The sequence below is a fragment of the Lactuca virosa genome, chromosome 4 (genome assembly GCF_052849685.1).
Source record: "Lactuca virosa cultivar CGN04683 chromosome 4, Lactuca_virosa_CGN04683_v6, whole genome shotgun sequence".
NCBI classification, from domain to species: Eukaryota; Viridiplantae; Streptophyta; class Magnoliopsida; order Asterales; family Asteraceae; genus Lactuca; species Lactuca virosa.
Window position 1 is genome coordinate 94,987,732 of NC_136429.1, and position 17,377 is coordinate 95,005,108.

A 17,377-nucleotide genomic window follows, 5' to 3' on the forward strand; every position below is an offset into this window, starting at 1 on the left:
GCAAATTACTTGGTACCCTTAATGTATTACCCCTCAATCGATGTGCCGGTTAACCACACGCGCTCCATCGATACTATGATAAACATTAAGTTACCCTTTGCCTACCTTGTTAAGCCCAGCTAGTGTGCCGGTTAACCACACACGCTCCACTAACCGACTTAAGCAAAGTGCAAAGTGTAATTTCATGGGTTAGCACCTTATTCACATTTTTCCTAAAGTAACTAAGATTGGGAATTTATAAAAACATTTAGTTACTTTATGATCATCATACTTTTAATGAAGATTTAAAGTCCTTGTCTTACCTGTTCGGCTAACGACCCTCCACCGATCAAGGAAGCGGTGGGTGAGAGTGGACAACCATTAAGCTGCCATTTTATCGGCAGAAACCTTATACCCCCTTATAGACCGGCTTTGTGAATGAGGCCTACTAACGGTAAAACGACTTGTTCTTATACATATATAATTATTATTAACTTATAATATTATAAAGTATAAGGGTTGAATTTTAACTTTTAAAATTCTAGGGGGTTGGAACTAAAGTTTTTAAAAGTGACTTTACATGTTCCAAAACTTGAGGGCAAGTTTTGTAACTTTACAAAACTTTTCAATTCATAACTTATGAGTTATTGTTTATTAACAATGAAGACTCTTCATTTTTTTGTAACTTATGTGTCATTTTTAATGGATTTATTACAAAGTGAATTTTGGTTATCCATAACTTGAGGACAAGTTATGGACTCCATTAAAACACATCATGATCATTAATTAACTATCAATCAATAACACATAATTCCTATGATCTTGCAAGAACTCATAAGAACATGAATATTCATATCAAAATTTCAAGAACATATGATCACATATAAACATGGAATCTTGATATTAGCCATTGTAAATGGATTAGAACAACCATTACTCCATCTAAAACAAGTTTTAAAACACCAAAACAGTTTAGGGTAATGTTTCTAGTCCATTTCCAGCAGCAAAAATCGAAAATCTACACTCTGCATGGCCAACTCGTCGAGTGAAAGAACTGACTCGCCGAGTTGGTTGAAGATACGCTTGGACTCGTCGAGTCCTCCTATGGACTCGGCGAGTCCTCTGTGCAGACAACAAGAATTTCGACTTTTTCAGCTATTTTGCATCAAGTATCAAACAAACAAGCCTAGGCTCTGATACCACTGTTGGGTTATGGGCATTCTAACACTCCTAAGGTGTACATGCAACCCTAGAGAACCTTGGATCTATGTTTGACTAAGATACATGCAAAATTGATTTCCAAGGTTCATAATCCTATCTAGCATACATGGGGAACTTTTAAACATAAAAGTAAGCTAGAAAAACATACCTTGTAGTAGCTTGGATTCCTTGAAAACCTTGAGAGCCTAGCACCCCAAGTGTGATGCCTCAAATGTCTCACACAACACCAAATACATTCGGAATAACCTTGAGAGAAATGTCACACTACTTGAAATCGGCTAGCCCTATTCTTTCTTGCTTAAGTACCGATTTTGGTGAACATATGGATCCTTATATAGTGTGTTATAATTAGGGTTACACCATGTAAACCATAATTGTCATGACCTTTCATTTCCATGACCCATGGGTTCTATAAAACACCATGAAGCATCCATGGAGCACCCTATGAGTTTTAGCCCAACTTGATAATCCATGGAGCATTATCCCACTATACAAGTATGAGTGATTTACACAATCAACCCATATATTTAATTAGTCTTCTTTTGATCACTTAATTAATTCCAAATTAATTCTTGATCAATACTAATTAAATAATATTATTAATATATTAGAACTTATAATATATTAATAAACCTTAAGTGTTATTTCTCTCATTTTAGTCTATCCAAATGCATGATGCCATGCAACCCAAATGGACTATGCTAATCGGGTGAAGTACATCCCAGAAATAGTGATGAACTTAGACACCTAATCCAACAAATTATTGGGACTTAATTTGAAGAGATTTTTTGAGGCTAAGGAGCTGAATGGTAACATATGGACTTCATTTGAGAACAAATTGTAGAGGAGGGGTTGTTTAGTAAGTCCTGGACCTAAAATGAAATGAATTGGAAAGGGTGAGGTCTAAAGGAGTAAATGTTGGATTTAAGTTGAACAAAATCTGGAAATGAGGGGCTAATTGTGTCAATATGGGAAGAAGTTTGGAAGGTATATAGCGTAATCCTAATAGATGTAACAGCCGACACCTCACTCCCTCTTCATCCTCCAGCTACCATCTTCTTCTCCCTCGTCCAGCTGCCATATCCCTCCTTCTTCATGCTGCTCCGATCAACCAAGGTCGCCGACGGACCTTTGCTGCCGACGAAGACGAAGGATCGCCGCCCATCACTGATCCAGTCGCGGGAGTCGGAGACTAACGACCATGGACTCTGTGGTGGTTCGTCGTTGGGTTGCGCGCACCCTCCTTTCTCCAGCCTTCTGCCGCCGCTCCTCGGAAATGCTCGTCATTGCCATCGCCACCGATAGCGTCGAAGGTAGGTGCTGCTATTGCTCATGATTTGTGGTACGCCACTGCCACTGCCGGAGACCATGAGACGAGAATAGAACCGGTGCTGTGGTCGTGGGAGGAACAGGTCGAATCAATTGGTGTTGGGACTCGATGTTGCCGTTAGCCGCCGACTGACCGCCACTGCTGCCCGCCTCCTTGTGTCACCATCGCCGCCTTACCCCACCAGGTGGGTGGATGGGTTTATTTCGCAACAAAAGACGTGTTAATGCGTGTGTGTGTGTGCGTGACTAGTTGGCCGGAACTCGCAAAGAGGGCAACCACCACCACCGTGAGGTGGTAGCTAGCACCTTCGACCACCACCTGCCGCCGCAGTGCGGCGGGGTGTGTGTGTGTGTGTGTGTGTGTGTGTGTGTTATTTTACGTGAGTGTGTATGATGGAGTATTTTTGTAATATTGTAATAGTGTCGGTAATCAATAGAAAAACTTGTAACCACCACCGTGAGGTGGTGGCTGCCGCCTCCTGCCGCCACCAGCTGCCGTGTTGGGTGGCGGTGTGCCTCGTTTGCGTTTTGGCTCGTTGGGGATGTTTGGAAAAAGTGGGCCAATGAAGCCCTAATGGGCCCAAGGAAACCCTAATTGACCTAATAAAACCCTAATGGGCCCAATGAGGCCTAAAGTGACCTAAAAGCCCAACCATTTGATAAATTGGCTAGTATTTGGGTTGGAAACCCTAATTAGGGTTTGGAAAAACCTAATGCCTTGAAACCATAATTTTGGGATTTATCGGGACCGCACGAGAATCATTTATTAAATCTAAAATAATAATTAATAATCAGGTGCAAATTAACCTAAGGCGATATTGGACTTAATGGATTAAGTCCTTAATGGAATAAGTCCTTAACGGGTTAAGTAGGAACACTTAACCCTAATCATCATTTCATGTGAAAATCTTAATCTCACTCGGGCCTTGATTTGGGCCTTTCTTTTGGGCCTTGGTGATTGGGTTATTGATGGACTATCCATGAACAAGTAAGTGGACTAAAATAATTGGATGGGCCTTAGGATAAGGCCCATGTGAAGGACTTGGGCCCAATTTGGAAAATTGGGCCATAGATGGTCCATAACTGGGCCTTGATGATTATGTGATATTGGGTCATGAGAATACCAAGAGTGGACTAGAATAATTGAATGAGCCTTAAGGAAAGACCATGTAGAGGTCTGGGCCCAATTTGGAAATTGGGCCATATATTGGGCTTTGGCCTATTACTTGACTTTTGCGCCTTTAGTGTGTGAGTTGGACTTTGGGCTTGGAACCCAATTATTAATTGGGTGTTGTTTGATGTTGACAGTTCGGGAATCTGTCAACCAGCACCTGGAGTTTTATCTGTGGGACTTCAGCAGTGTCAGGTGAGTTCTCCTCACTATATCAACAGGGTCTAAGGCACCAATGTCGGCCCTTATCGAATTCGTAGTCGGGTTTATTGCATGATATGCTTATTGATTTACATCCTGGTAATTAGGATGGTGATATGCTTAGTGACCTGGTAGGTCCGTATCCTGTTTTATAGGATTATGCTATGTTAGTGATCTGTTAGATCGGTATCCTGATTATAGGATGGTTGATATGTTATTGATCGGTTAGATTTGTATCCTGGTTATAGGATGTTTTTATGATTATTGACCTGTTAGATCGGTATCCTGCTTATAGGATGGTTGATACGTTATTGATCGGTTAGATCTGTATCCTGGTTATAGGATGTTGTTATGATTATTGATCTGTTAGATCGGTATCCTGCTTATAGGATGGTTGATACGTTATTGATCGGTTAAATATGTATCCTGGTTATAGGATGTTGTTATGATTATTGATCTGTTAGATCGGTTGACTGTTATATATGCTAACGTATGATATTTATGTGCACATGTTGGTTTGATTTGGGGATGGGTTGAGGCGGTCCTGCTTTGTGCTGAAGGCCAACATACCCAGGGCGGTCCGGGTAACCTGAAGGCCCTGCAAAGGGATTCAGTCAGGCCGAAGGCCCGACGAGCGGTCCGGATAGGCTGTAAGCCCTGCGAGGCGGTCCACTCATGCTGAAGGCTCGGGAGTGGTCCAGATAGGCTGTAGGCCCTGCGAGACGGTCCAGTCAGGCTGAAGGCTCATTATGCATGTTGTTTGTTCTGTATTCGTTATATGATATGGTTATATTTGTATGGCGTTGGTATTTTGGATGAACTCACTAAGCTTCAGGCTTACAGTTGTTGATTTTGTTTCAGGTAATTCTGATGATCGCGGAAAGGCGAAGGCGTGATCGTGCACCTCCTCATATTTTCATGATTGATTATGGGGATACTCTGATGCTTAAACTATTTTGAAAACAAATTGTAATAACTTAATGGTTTCTAAATGTTTTAAAAAGTTTTAAATTGGCTTGAATTTTATGGGTGTTACAGTAACACTCACAAAGCTATATTGACGGTTACATGTAGAAATAAAGGAAAACCTTTTTATAATGATAAATTGTATGTAATATCCTTTTTTTGTAGTTGGAAACTGTAGTATATATGTTTCGTAAACTATACCTATTATAGCTTATATGTTTGTTCGGTCTGTAAGGAAAGCCTTTGAAATTTACTAAATGTAGAAACAGTGATAAAATATTTGAGAAAGATACCCCTTTTGGTCAACGTACTACAAAAGGGTTAAAGATTTATTTAAAATTCTTTTTATAATTATATACATATCTAGCATATATAATTCAGACTAAAAAGGCAGTCAGACAAGTGATTCTTCCTTCAGACCACAACCAGACAAGGAGCAGGAGTAAAAGCAGAGACACTAGTCCTAAGCTTGTTTAAATCTCAATTATATATATATATATATATATATATATATATATATGTATATATATATATATATATATATATATATATATATATATATATATATATATATATATAAATATATATTTTGGAGAAAACAAGAGTTTAAATAATTAAAGCAGTTTGAAATAGTTTAAAATGGTTTGAGACAGTTTGAAATCATTTGAATGATAACACAAGATTTCTTGTGTTTTACTTGTATCCCCCCCCCCCTCCCTAAAACATTGAAAAATAGTAAAAACATAGGGGTATGAACTCACCACGAGTGTGTGAGCTTGTTTGGGTAGCGAAGTACTAGCGTATGATCCGCGGGTTAGAATACGCAAACGTAGCCGTATCCTAATAATATTTATACACGATATCGTATTTAAATTAATAACATATTAATTTAAAGTGTTAGACAACACTAATTTATGTAAGAAATACTTACAATAATTTCTTAGAATATTTGAAAGTGTTCTTGGTGTTCTTAGGAGATTTTGAGTGTTTTCGGTTGAGGATTTGAAGATGGTAGGGTGATTCACGCAAATCTTTAAGAATAAATTAATATTTTGGCAAGATCTTAAGGATGATGAACTCGATGATAGTTGAGAGAAAAAAGGAAGGTTTTCGGCCAAAAGATGGAGAAATGATTGTTATTTTCAGCCAACCATATATATATATATATATATATATATATATATATATATATAGACACACACACACACATGAGGTTTCGGCCGAGAACACTACCCGAGAAGATAAGATTTGGACCGAGCCTATTTGCGGTCCGAAGCCGTTTGCGGCCGAATAGGGTTTTCGGTGCGAGGAGAATGGCCAGATGCGAGGGTTTGCTGCCTTGACCGAAATCTCGTTTTCGGTCCGAGGCAAGTGGTTTGCGAGACTTCTCGGATTTCAAAGAAAAGGCACATTTTGATTTCCTTATCACTTATACATAATTACTTAATTATAATAATGATTAAATCAAATGGTTTCTGATATTTTGACCTTGCTTGACCTTCCTTGACTTTTGTTGACCCGAAATAACGGGCTGTCACAGAAATAGAGAGATGTTCAAAACCATATAACTTGCAATTCGAAGTGACACTGAGAATTAGAAACTAATTTTAAAAAAACATACCTTGTAACTCAGTGTTTAGTAATCGAGCGGATTATTAGACTACCAAAGTAGTTAGCGATAATTATAGTTAGGGTTTGAGAAAGAGATTATGGATCGAGTGATATAGTGGTGGTGAAGACGGTACGATTTTGTGGGGATTCAAAATACAGTAGACCAAGACATATCAAAGTGAAATAGATTGATATTAAGATGCATATCGAATTTAACAAAATGGGTAAAAGACGTTGATTCAATTACAACCTATTTGAAGCGAGATTGGTAGCAAAGAACACGTTGATAACCATAAGGTTATGGCTTCCTTGATCTTATGCAATTCTGGTGGCGATGATGGCTCTAGAGATGATGGGAGGCAGTAGGTTTTATGCAAAAAGTTTGGAGAGATTGACGAAAATCTGTTCTTGAAATTCAAATTCAAATAAATAGATATTAAACACGGATTTAAAGGCTAGAGGGCAAAATTGGAAGTTCACTTTATAATTTATGAACTAAGAAGATTACACGTGGATAAAATGGATTATTTTATTAGGGTATATATATAGATTTTGAGGTATATGAATAGTATTACACCAAATATGGTGTTATACTATTCATTTCTCCCAAAATGAGGATGAATTTTGCGTTGTCGGTTTTAGTCCATCTGTTTATATATTTATAAATTTCTAGTTTATTTTTACATACTAATTATAATTTAAATGTAATATTTAATACTTATAATATTTTGTTATATATTAAATTATATTAGTTAGTTATAAATATAAAGTTTGTTTTTTGTTCATTAAATTCATATAAAAAGTTAAATACATATTGAAATTTTAAAAAACGATAACGTAATTTACAAAAGCTTATAATTAAAATATATATTACAAACACAATAACATATGCTATTAAACATGTAGTTAACTTATATATTACAATAATAATCTAATAAAAACCAACAAGTTGACAATACTATTAGCCTAAGTAATCATAAGTAATCAGGTAAACCAAATCCATATCCCTCAAGGCAATTAAAATATTGTCTATATGATGAAGATGTTAGAGGATTTTGTTGATTCTATTGTTCAGCCCTTTTTGCTAAAATTCTTGCTTGTTCAACCAAAACAAATGTTCGCATGTTTGGATTCACTATTGTGTTCACATCGTGAAACAACATTTTGTTAATTTCTTTAACCTGTTTCAAAGCATAATTTTTGCTATGATTATCCAAAGTGGCCCACTCTAGTACAAACTATTCATAAACCAACAAGTCCCAAAAAGAATTTTTCTTTTTTGCTACACAACAAGAGGCATGTCAAAAGGATGTTGAACGTGCATTCTCCAATCACGTGTTGCGATTGTTTAGGGATCAACTCGTTTTCAGCAAAAGGAAGTACTACATGACATAATGATTATATTCATTGTTTTACATACTATGATAATCGAGGATGAACGTGATCTTGATGCACCAATTGAAGTTACAAGAAAAGTGTCACCGATAGAGGTTGAATTGACGATGGATGAAGACAGTTAATTCCAACAATTTGTTGCTCGATATAAACGTATTAAAGATAAAGAAGCACACTTCAGTCTATGAAATGCGTTAGTTGATCATTTATAGGAAATCTATTCCAACACATAAATATGTTATAAATGCATGTATAATATATATTTAAAAGTGTGTATGTGTAATATTCATATAAATGTACGTATAATATATATTTAAAAGTGTGTATGTGTAATATTTATATAAATATATGTATAATATATATTTAAAAGTGTATGTATAGTATTTATATAAATGCATGTATAATATTTATTTACAAGTATGTATGTGTAATATTTCTATAAATGCATGTATATTATTTATTTATAAATGTGCTATAAATATAATCTTATTTATTTAATATTATTGTAATGAAAAAAAAATATAGATTATATATTTGTTAAAACCAAATTTTTTGGGATAAAAAATAGGATAAATAATGGAGTAGGGTTCGAGATGGAACACTATTTACCCTATTTTTTACTCCATTTTAGGGGAAAAATAGAAGTAGGTTTGAGATGGTCTTAGAGTTGTATTTTCAGCATTTTTCCTTTGTTTAGAAATTTTTATTATCTTTGAACTCATATCTCTCTCGTACTAGCTCAGAATGAGTTGCAACTTTTCATACACATTCTCTTATGTGTCGGCTACAACGTAGGCTCTGGAATCTTAGATTAATATTGGCTCAATTACAGTCCCTCAAACAGAGGCTGTCGGGGTTGCATTTTCAGCACTTTTACTTTGTTCATAAATTTCTTATCTTTGAACTGCCATATCTCTCAAAGTAGGCTCTGAAAATTTTCCTGCATATTCTCCTCTATGTTAGCTATAACTTAAGCTTTGGAATCACTTTAATTGGACTAATGCTGGCTGAGTTACAATCCCTTGAACAAGGGCTGCCCAGACTATATTTTCAGCACAAACTGTTAATTCTTATTTTCTAATGTAGGATACGATTGTTCCACATTCAAGAACGATTCAAGAATTCTTAGAATTTGATTTCATGGCAACATTCTCACACAATATGATTCTTACGGTGAAAACTAGTGACACTTTGATGTAAACTATTGAGGACCAACAATGGTTGATATCGGCGACGGTTGATATCAATAGCGATGGTCTTGTTTGGTTTTCACTCTTATAAGTTTATGTCTCAGCAGTACCGGCCCAAAGGAGGTTCAACCGGTTCCCAAGAACAAGGCCCAAAAAATCATAGGGCCCAAAAGTTATTTAGTAATTCTTGTAGACTAGGTGCATTCGGCCTAAAAACAAATTAGGTTATTTTTTTTATTACTCGTCAAGCTAGAAGAAGGAACGCCAGCTAGAAGAAGGAGCGGGAAGGAATTTTCGGGAACAAGAAAACTCTTCGGCTTCTTCTAATCTTCTTCATTGAAAATCGCAGACATGGGTAATGGAAAACATCATTGCAGGAGGAACGGTAATATCTATTCAATCGTTTCTATTCCAATATTAAAGACACGAAATCAGTTCTTAATTTTGTTTCTTCTTCTTCTTCTTCTTCTTCTTCAGCGATAACAGCCAACGATTTTAGTTTATTCTTACTTCTATTTCTTCTAATCCTCTTCTTCTTCACCGAGTCTCAAAAGTTCAGAACTATCAAGCTTTAAATTTCGAATTAAGAATCATCAAAGTTCAAAATCTGAAGCTTCAAAATCTTACCTGTTTGACTGTTTGAGCCTTGAGGTGTCGAAATCAAAGGTAACTCTAAACTTTAGTTTTGTTGTTCATGGTTTGTTATTTTCTAATTGAATAATTTTTGATCAAATTTTCTTTTTCTGATCAAATTTCGAAATATAGAACCATCAATATCAGTTTTTGTAAATCAGAAGGAACAAGGGTCAAGGAATAACGAATTCAGGTAAAATCTCCTTTCAAGTTTTTGATTTTTTCTACTTTTTCGTTTCTGAAAAATCACAAATTCTGATTTTCTGTTTCTAATAACTTCATATTTGTAAGGACTAAGAACTATATTTTGATCTCAGATTGCAGGTTTTCTGATTTTTTTTGGAGCATAACATTGTTTTCTGATTTGAAGTGTCAAAATTATAAGGTAATTTTCGGATTTATGATATCAGAGGAATATGATTGTCTTTTTTTTCTTGATAATGATACATTTGTTCTTTAATTATGATCTGATATGAGTTCTTTAATTTTTCTTTTCTGGTATGCTATTTGATTTCTTATTTGGATTCTGATTTTTATTTACAGTTTTGATATCTTCTCTTGGTGATTTGAACTGTGGAAAATCTAGAACTAAGAAGAAATCTACAAATCTCAATTCGCAAATAAGGTCGTTTCTTTCTTTTCTATAATTTACAATGCCTCCTAGATTAAAAAAATATGCATCTGGATATGAAAAACGTAAAAAGAAACAAAAAATTGAAGAAGATAATAAAGCTCAAGCAGGTTCTATGGATAAGTTTATAACAAAAAAAAAACACAAATTTTTTCGGAAAATGAAACACAAACTGTTAATGAAGATAATATTGATGATAATGATTATGTTGATGTTGATGTTAATGATAATGATAATGACAATGTTGATGTTAGTGATAATCCTAATGTTGATGTTAGTGATAATCCTAATGTTGATGTTGATGATAATGTTGATTTTCACACTTTTGATATATTTGATCCAAGAAATTGGGATGTTCTCGATTCTAATATGATAAATATATTAGCATTGAAAGGTTCTAAAAGAGATTTATCCATTATAAAAGATCCTAAAGATAAATATTTAAGAAGATTTTCTGCAACATATTACACTAAAACTTTACCACATGGGGAAAAATGTGATAGAGATTGGCTTGTTTATTCTAAAGAAATTGATAAAAATTTTTATTTTTGTTGTAAAATTTTTCGAAAAGGGTGTGGAAATGGTCAACTAGCAAATGAGGGTTTTAGAGATTGGATAAATCTTAACACTAGAATTAAAGAGCGTGAAACTAGTATGGAACATGTTAAAAATATAAATACTTGGTATGATTTGCGTTTAAGATTACAAAAAAATAAAACTATTGATAATGCGGCTCAAAAACAATTAGAAAAAGAAAAAGTTCATTGGAGACAAGTTTTGTTGAGAATTATCTCTATTGTGAAATTTCTTGCTAAACATAATCTTGCTTTTCGTGGTACTAATGAGAAAGTGTATGAAGATAACAATGGAAATTTCTTAGGCTTATTTGAAATGTTGGTTGAATTTGACATGGTTTCTTATGAGCATATACAACGTATTACAAATGAAATTGGTATCCATAAACATTATCTTGGGCATAGGATACAAAATGAATTAATAATTTTGCTTTCTTCCGAAATAAAATCTATGATTATTAGAAAAATAAAAAATGCAAAATATTTTTCTATAATACTTGATTGTACTCCCGATATAAGTCGCCAAGAGCAAATGACTATTATTTTAAGATATGTGGATGTTTCGTCAAATGTTGTTTGCATTGAAGAATCCCTTTTAGGGTTTTTAGATGTAAATGATACAACCGACCAAGGACTTTTTGATGTTTTACAAAATGAATTGAATTTGCTTGATCTTGACATTAATAATGTGCGTGGAAAAGGTTATGGTAATTGATCAAATATGAAAGGAAAACGTCAAGGAGTGCAAAAAAAGCTTTTAGATATAAATTCTAGAGCTTTTTATACTCCTTGTGGTTGTCATAGTTTGAACTTAACTTTGTGTGATATGGCTAATACTTGTAGTAAAGCTAAAGGTTTTTTTGGCACAATACAACATATTTATACAATTTTTGCAAATTCCACTAAGAGATGACAAATTTTAAAAGATAATGTGAAAGGGCTAACTCCTAAATCTTTGTCATCCACTCGGTGGGAGAGTCGTGTTGATAGTGTTAAAGCTATAAGATTTCAAATTTTTGACATACAAAAGGCTTTACTTCAAGTAGCCAAAAATGATAATGATCCAAAAATAACAAGTGAAGCTAAATCGTTAGCAAAAAATGAACTTGGTAACTTTGAGTTTATATTGGCTTTAGTAATTTGGTATGAAATGTTAAATACTGTTAATTTAGTTAGCAAACAATTGCAATCAAAAGATATGCTTATTGATGTTGCTATGGAAAAAATAAATGGGCTGATTTCGTTTTTTAAAGAATATAGAGAAAATGGTTTTTTAAATGCTTTAGAAACTGCAAAAGATATTGCCTTGGAAATTGGCATCGATCCAATATTTTCTAAAAAACGTGAACCTAAAATAAAAAAACATTTTGATGAGATTTCATCCCATACTTCTTGTAATGTTTCACAATCCGCGCAAGAGAAATTTAGGGTTAAATATTTTATTTATATTGTTGATCAAGCAATTACTTCTTTAACTACAAGGTTTGAACAATATCAACAATATGATAAAATATTTGGTTTTTTGTTTGATTCAGAAAAACTACATTCATTAGATGATATAACCTTAAAATCTTGTTGTAAGTCTCTTGAAACTTCACTCAAGAAAGATGAGCAATCGGATATTGATGGAAATGAGTTGTATGTTGAATTAAAATTACTTATACATCTCTTGCCCAAAGAAAAACTGACAGCAATTGATATTTTAAACTTTTTTTAAAACGTGTTGATTGTTTTCCTATTACATCTATTGCGTATAGAATTATGTTGACTATTCCTGTTACTGTTGCATCTGCAGAACGAAGTTTTTCAAAATTGAAGATTTTGAAGTCCTATTTACGATCTACAATGCTTCAAGAACGACTTAATGGATTGACTTTGATGACGATTGAGCGTAACATGCTGGACAAAGTTACATATGAAGATGTTATTGAGAAATTTATTTCAACAAATATTAGGAGGATAGCAGGTTTCAAGTAGAAACCAATTTCTTTTTTGTGTATTATTTTAAATGAAATTTTAATTTTATGTATTTGCAATAAAAAATTAAAATGTATATTTTTTTTGCTTAAATTTTGAGATATTTCAAATTTTAGGGCCTATTTTTCTTTAAATCGCACAGGGTCTCTAAAATCTTGGGGCCGGCCCTGTGTCTCAGGTTGGAGGATCCAAGTAGACTTAAGAGTCGATATTCATGCAACATACCAATAGGCATTTCGGGACAAAAGTGCTCACTCCCTGACCTTGACCCCGGAAATAAAATCAGGGTTAATCCCAACCATGTCCCTTCTCTCGCCTTAAATCAGGGTCCCACATGTTATTGCTTATTTCATGTAAATTTTGTAATTTCATAGAAAATGAAAAAAAAACAAACATTATCTCTAAGTACTCTTTTATAGAGGCTGAAAATAGAGCAATGGTAACTATGATTTGTAAAACACTATGGGTTTTGAAAACTTTTAAAGGATTTAAAAATCGAGTATATGTTCCTATAAAATTAATGTATGGCCATAATTTTGCTATTCAGTTTGCATTGATTTTTTTCTTCATGAAACAACCAAACACATTAAAATAGTATTTTTACCCAACGTGCAACAAAAATACAATATAGGACCGTCTGAGAAAAAAAAATATGAACCAAACATGCAAATTACCCCAAACCATATAGATCATTTATGTAATTTACTCTTCTAGTTTGGATGTGTTACTAGATTGCTTAAGACACTGTATTTTTTTTTAGGGTAAAGGGTAATTTCTTATAAGCTGTTTGGATGCAGCATGGTTGAGGGACCAAAGTTGCTGCAAGCTAAACGTTGAAGGGGTTGCTGCGACATGTTGTGTATTCAAGTTCAAGATGTGCGTATTCACTCCAAAGTATTCAATACCGTAGACGTCCTCAAACCCTAATTCACTCTCTGTAAAGGTATTTTCAGCACTGTTTATCTCTCACGCTGATATCAGTTAATTTAGGGTTTCCATGCCTTGTTAGACTAGATGTAGTTTTGTACATTCAAAGCAAAGATCGTTTCTTCATATTGTAAGTCTAGTTGTTTTATGTAATCCTTGGTTCTATTCACAAATATAATCAGTTCTTCTTCTGTTAAACCTTGGTTTATTCGGTATTTAGTTCTTAATCAAGGTTCTTAAATGTTATCAACGTTTTGGTATTAAACTCTGAATGCTTTTAAATATGAGTTTGACTGATGCTAAAAAATAGAAGGGAAAATACCGGCAATAGTCAAAAAATAGGGGGTATTTTCAAAAAATAGACACAAAAAATTGGATTTCCGGATATAGACATGGATTCCGCGGAGGTAGCTCCGCGGAATGGCAAAATCGTAAATAAATGAGTGTATTTTAAAAAAAAACCCTCAAGATCCATTCCACGGAGCTACCTCCGAGGAATGAACTCATTCCGCGGAGGTAGCTCTGAGAAATGGATCTTCAGTTTTTTTTTTTTTTTTTTCACATCAATTCTTCGAGGTTTATATTCATTCCCCAACTAATTATTTTCAAGCAAAGATTATAATACTATCATAATCTTTTTCTTGAAAATAATTAGTTGTAGAATTAATATAAACCCCGAAGAAACGATGTGAAAAAAAAAATTTCTAAAGATCTATTCCGCGGAGCTACAGTACATTCCGCGGAGCTACCTCCGCGGAATGCATGTCTATACCTGGAAATGTCCATTTTCATGTCTAAATTTTGAAATTACCCCCCATTTTGTGACTATTACCGGTATTTTTCCCAAAATAGAATGTTTGAATCTGAACGTAAAAATGTCATGGTGCTTTTGGTTCGTGGTATTTCCAGCAAGTTGGGTGGTTTCCGATAGCTTGGGAGTGAAAGAAACCGTATATAGGAATGGTGACCGGTGATCGTGCTAAACGTCTCTAATCTTTAAGAAAAACCTCTCTGATCAAGGACAAGTTTGTAATTTACCACTTAATAATACAATAACGGGAATTGAATTCCATTATATTTTTTGAACCAAACAGATGGTAGAATTCCAGTTCTCTTAAATTCCAATTCCTTAAAAAAGATGCATAAACCAAACTCCCCCTTACTTTTTTTCTCAACTTCATAACCCAAATGGATGGTTTTCACGAAAGAAAAAAACTCAAGAACAAAATATAAATATCAATGTTTTTGTGCGTGACTTTTGAACAAAATGGATCGGTTTAGGGATGAGCATATGGACTGGAACCGGAACCCGATGGAACCGGTCGGGCCGCAACCGATACTATAATTTCGTCAATTTTTGGAACCGGGACCCGGTAAGAACCCGTCGTTGGAACCGGCCCCAAACCGGGAACCGGACCGGACAATCTTAAAAAAAAAAAACCCACCACTTTTGCCTTTTGGACTTCTGAATTGGACGTCAAAAAAAAAGCGATCTTCAAAAAAAAAAAAAAAAACCCCACTGTACGATCTCCAAGTCACGAACCCTACCACTGTGACTGTCGATCATCGACATCTCCAAGGAATCCAATCATCGATCATCCCTTGTACCATTCCTTGATTAATCGATCATCCTAAGATTGTTCGAATATAGCTAGCCATTATACATCCCGTGGTATGATGCATATAACTCAGCACAGAATTTAATTTTCTAACTCTTTGTTTGCGTATTTATTTCACTCTAGTTGAACTTTTAACATTTCAAATACATAGACATTTTGTGATATTGCGTTTAAGTTATTCCAGTGTTGTAAAGACTTGAAGCCCTTTCCCCTGTTTTACATGTCCAGAATTTGTATTTGTGATTACAGAATATTGAGTGCTGGTGTTTGTCAATATTTTGGTGCACAAACTTTTAATATATAATTTGTAAGTTGTATGAAAGTACAATGCTGTGATAAGGAGAAAAGAAAGAAGGTCTAATATATGGAGAAAAAACGAGACTACAGTTCTAATCCCCGCTAAAACTGAATTACCAAGTTTGACTTGCATAGGGTAATTCTGTTTTTTAGTTTATCTTAAACTCTAGTTTGAAGATTAGAATTCAGATTTCGTTAATTTTCTTCATAAATGTTCTACTTTTCTTCTGATGTTTAACTATTTTTCTTGATGTTATTGATTGGTTTAGGTTAAAGATTAAATCATGAACGGAATTAGCTCCATGATATCAAAATCTTGCTGTCCGATATATAATTTTGGTACAAATAATAAGAAAGACTTAATCCCAAGTCGATTATCAAACTTGCACCTTCAAAGAATTTCTCCTCTTGTAGCAACTACACGTATGTTGAAACATCGTGCATATTCATTATCTTCCCTTAAAGATGTAAATGTAATGGGTTTTAGATCTGAAGTACCTGAAGTTAGTGGAGGAATTGAAGGTAAGTTTATTTGCATCATCATATGCACATCCCCGTCGCCTTCTTAAAGAAAATATATCAAGTTATACAACTATTAAAATTCTCAAAATCTGTATTATTTCAGGAACTTTGGAATCAAGTTTTTGTTCCTATATGTTTCTACTTGTTGTGGCTGCTTTAGTAGTTGGACCCTACGTAGGCGATATCCTGTATGGGTTTGCAGTAGTACTACTTTACAAACCCTTTTCGATTGGAGATATAATACAAGTATGTAAATAAGCTTTCTGATATTTTATCGTTCATATGCATTTGTTCTTATTTTGAGTGTGTTGGCTGCAGGTTGGATCTGTGAAAGGTCAAGTAATTAAGGTGGGACTGTTAACCACCACATTGACTACTGCAAGACAATGTTCCTATACGAGTTTCAAATTCCTTGTTTTGTAGTAAGGTGACCATTGGTTCTTTCATCACTACCCTTTAAAGTTTTCTTTCATAACACAGTCTCTCTTTTTCATAGGCTATTCTGAACATATCACGTGCTGGTTGGTGTACAATGGAGTCCAAGTTTTTTGTGCAAGTTGATGAGATTGAGAAGATCCACAAGATATCAGAGGCAATAATAAACATGATGAAATCTAACTCAAGCGTTTACTTGGATAAAGAGCAGCCTTATTGTTGTCTTTCTGGATTTCAAAGATATTGTGTAGAGCTTACTCTCGGATGCAATCTAAAAAAGATGGTACGTATCTTCACCAGATAATATTATGTGCACATTTTATGAATCTTTAAATGCAAGAAACAACAATGTACTTTCATTTAAATGTGTATTATCTCATTTCTTTCTATTACAACATTGTTCTTTAAAATAGTTTTTAAATAAGACATTAATTCTACTTTGCAAATCCACCAATAATAGCATTGTAATTTCATTTTTTTTTTAATATTATACGGAGTTACCTATTTGTTTATGCAATCATTATGAAGGAATAATGGTATTGATTTTATTCAACAGGGTTCATTTAGTTTTTTAGTCATTGAGAGTGTTTTAGTCTTTAACGAACAACAATATACTTTTAAGGGGTCAATAGCAACATACTTTCATTTAGTTGTTTATTATTGCATTTTACTTTTATTGTTTTTTATAGTGTCCTAAA

General features: G+C 34.1%; 1 pseudogene; it reads left to right on the top strand.

Annotated features, from left to right (window-relative positions):
- Positions 1-2,401: 2,401 nt before the first annotated feature.
- LOC145104785 (uncharacterized) lies at positions 2,402-12,879 on the top strand (annotated as a pseudogene).
- The last annotated feature ends 4,498 nt before the right edge of the window (positions 12,880-17,377 follow it).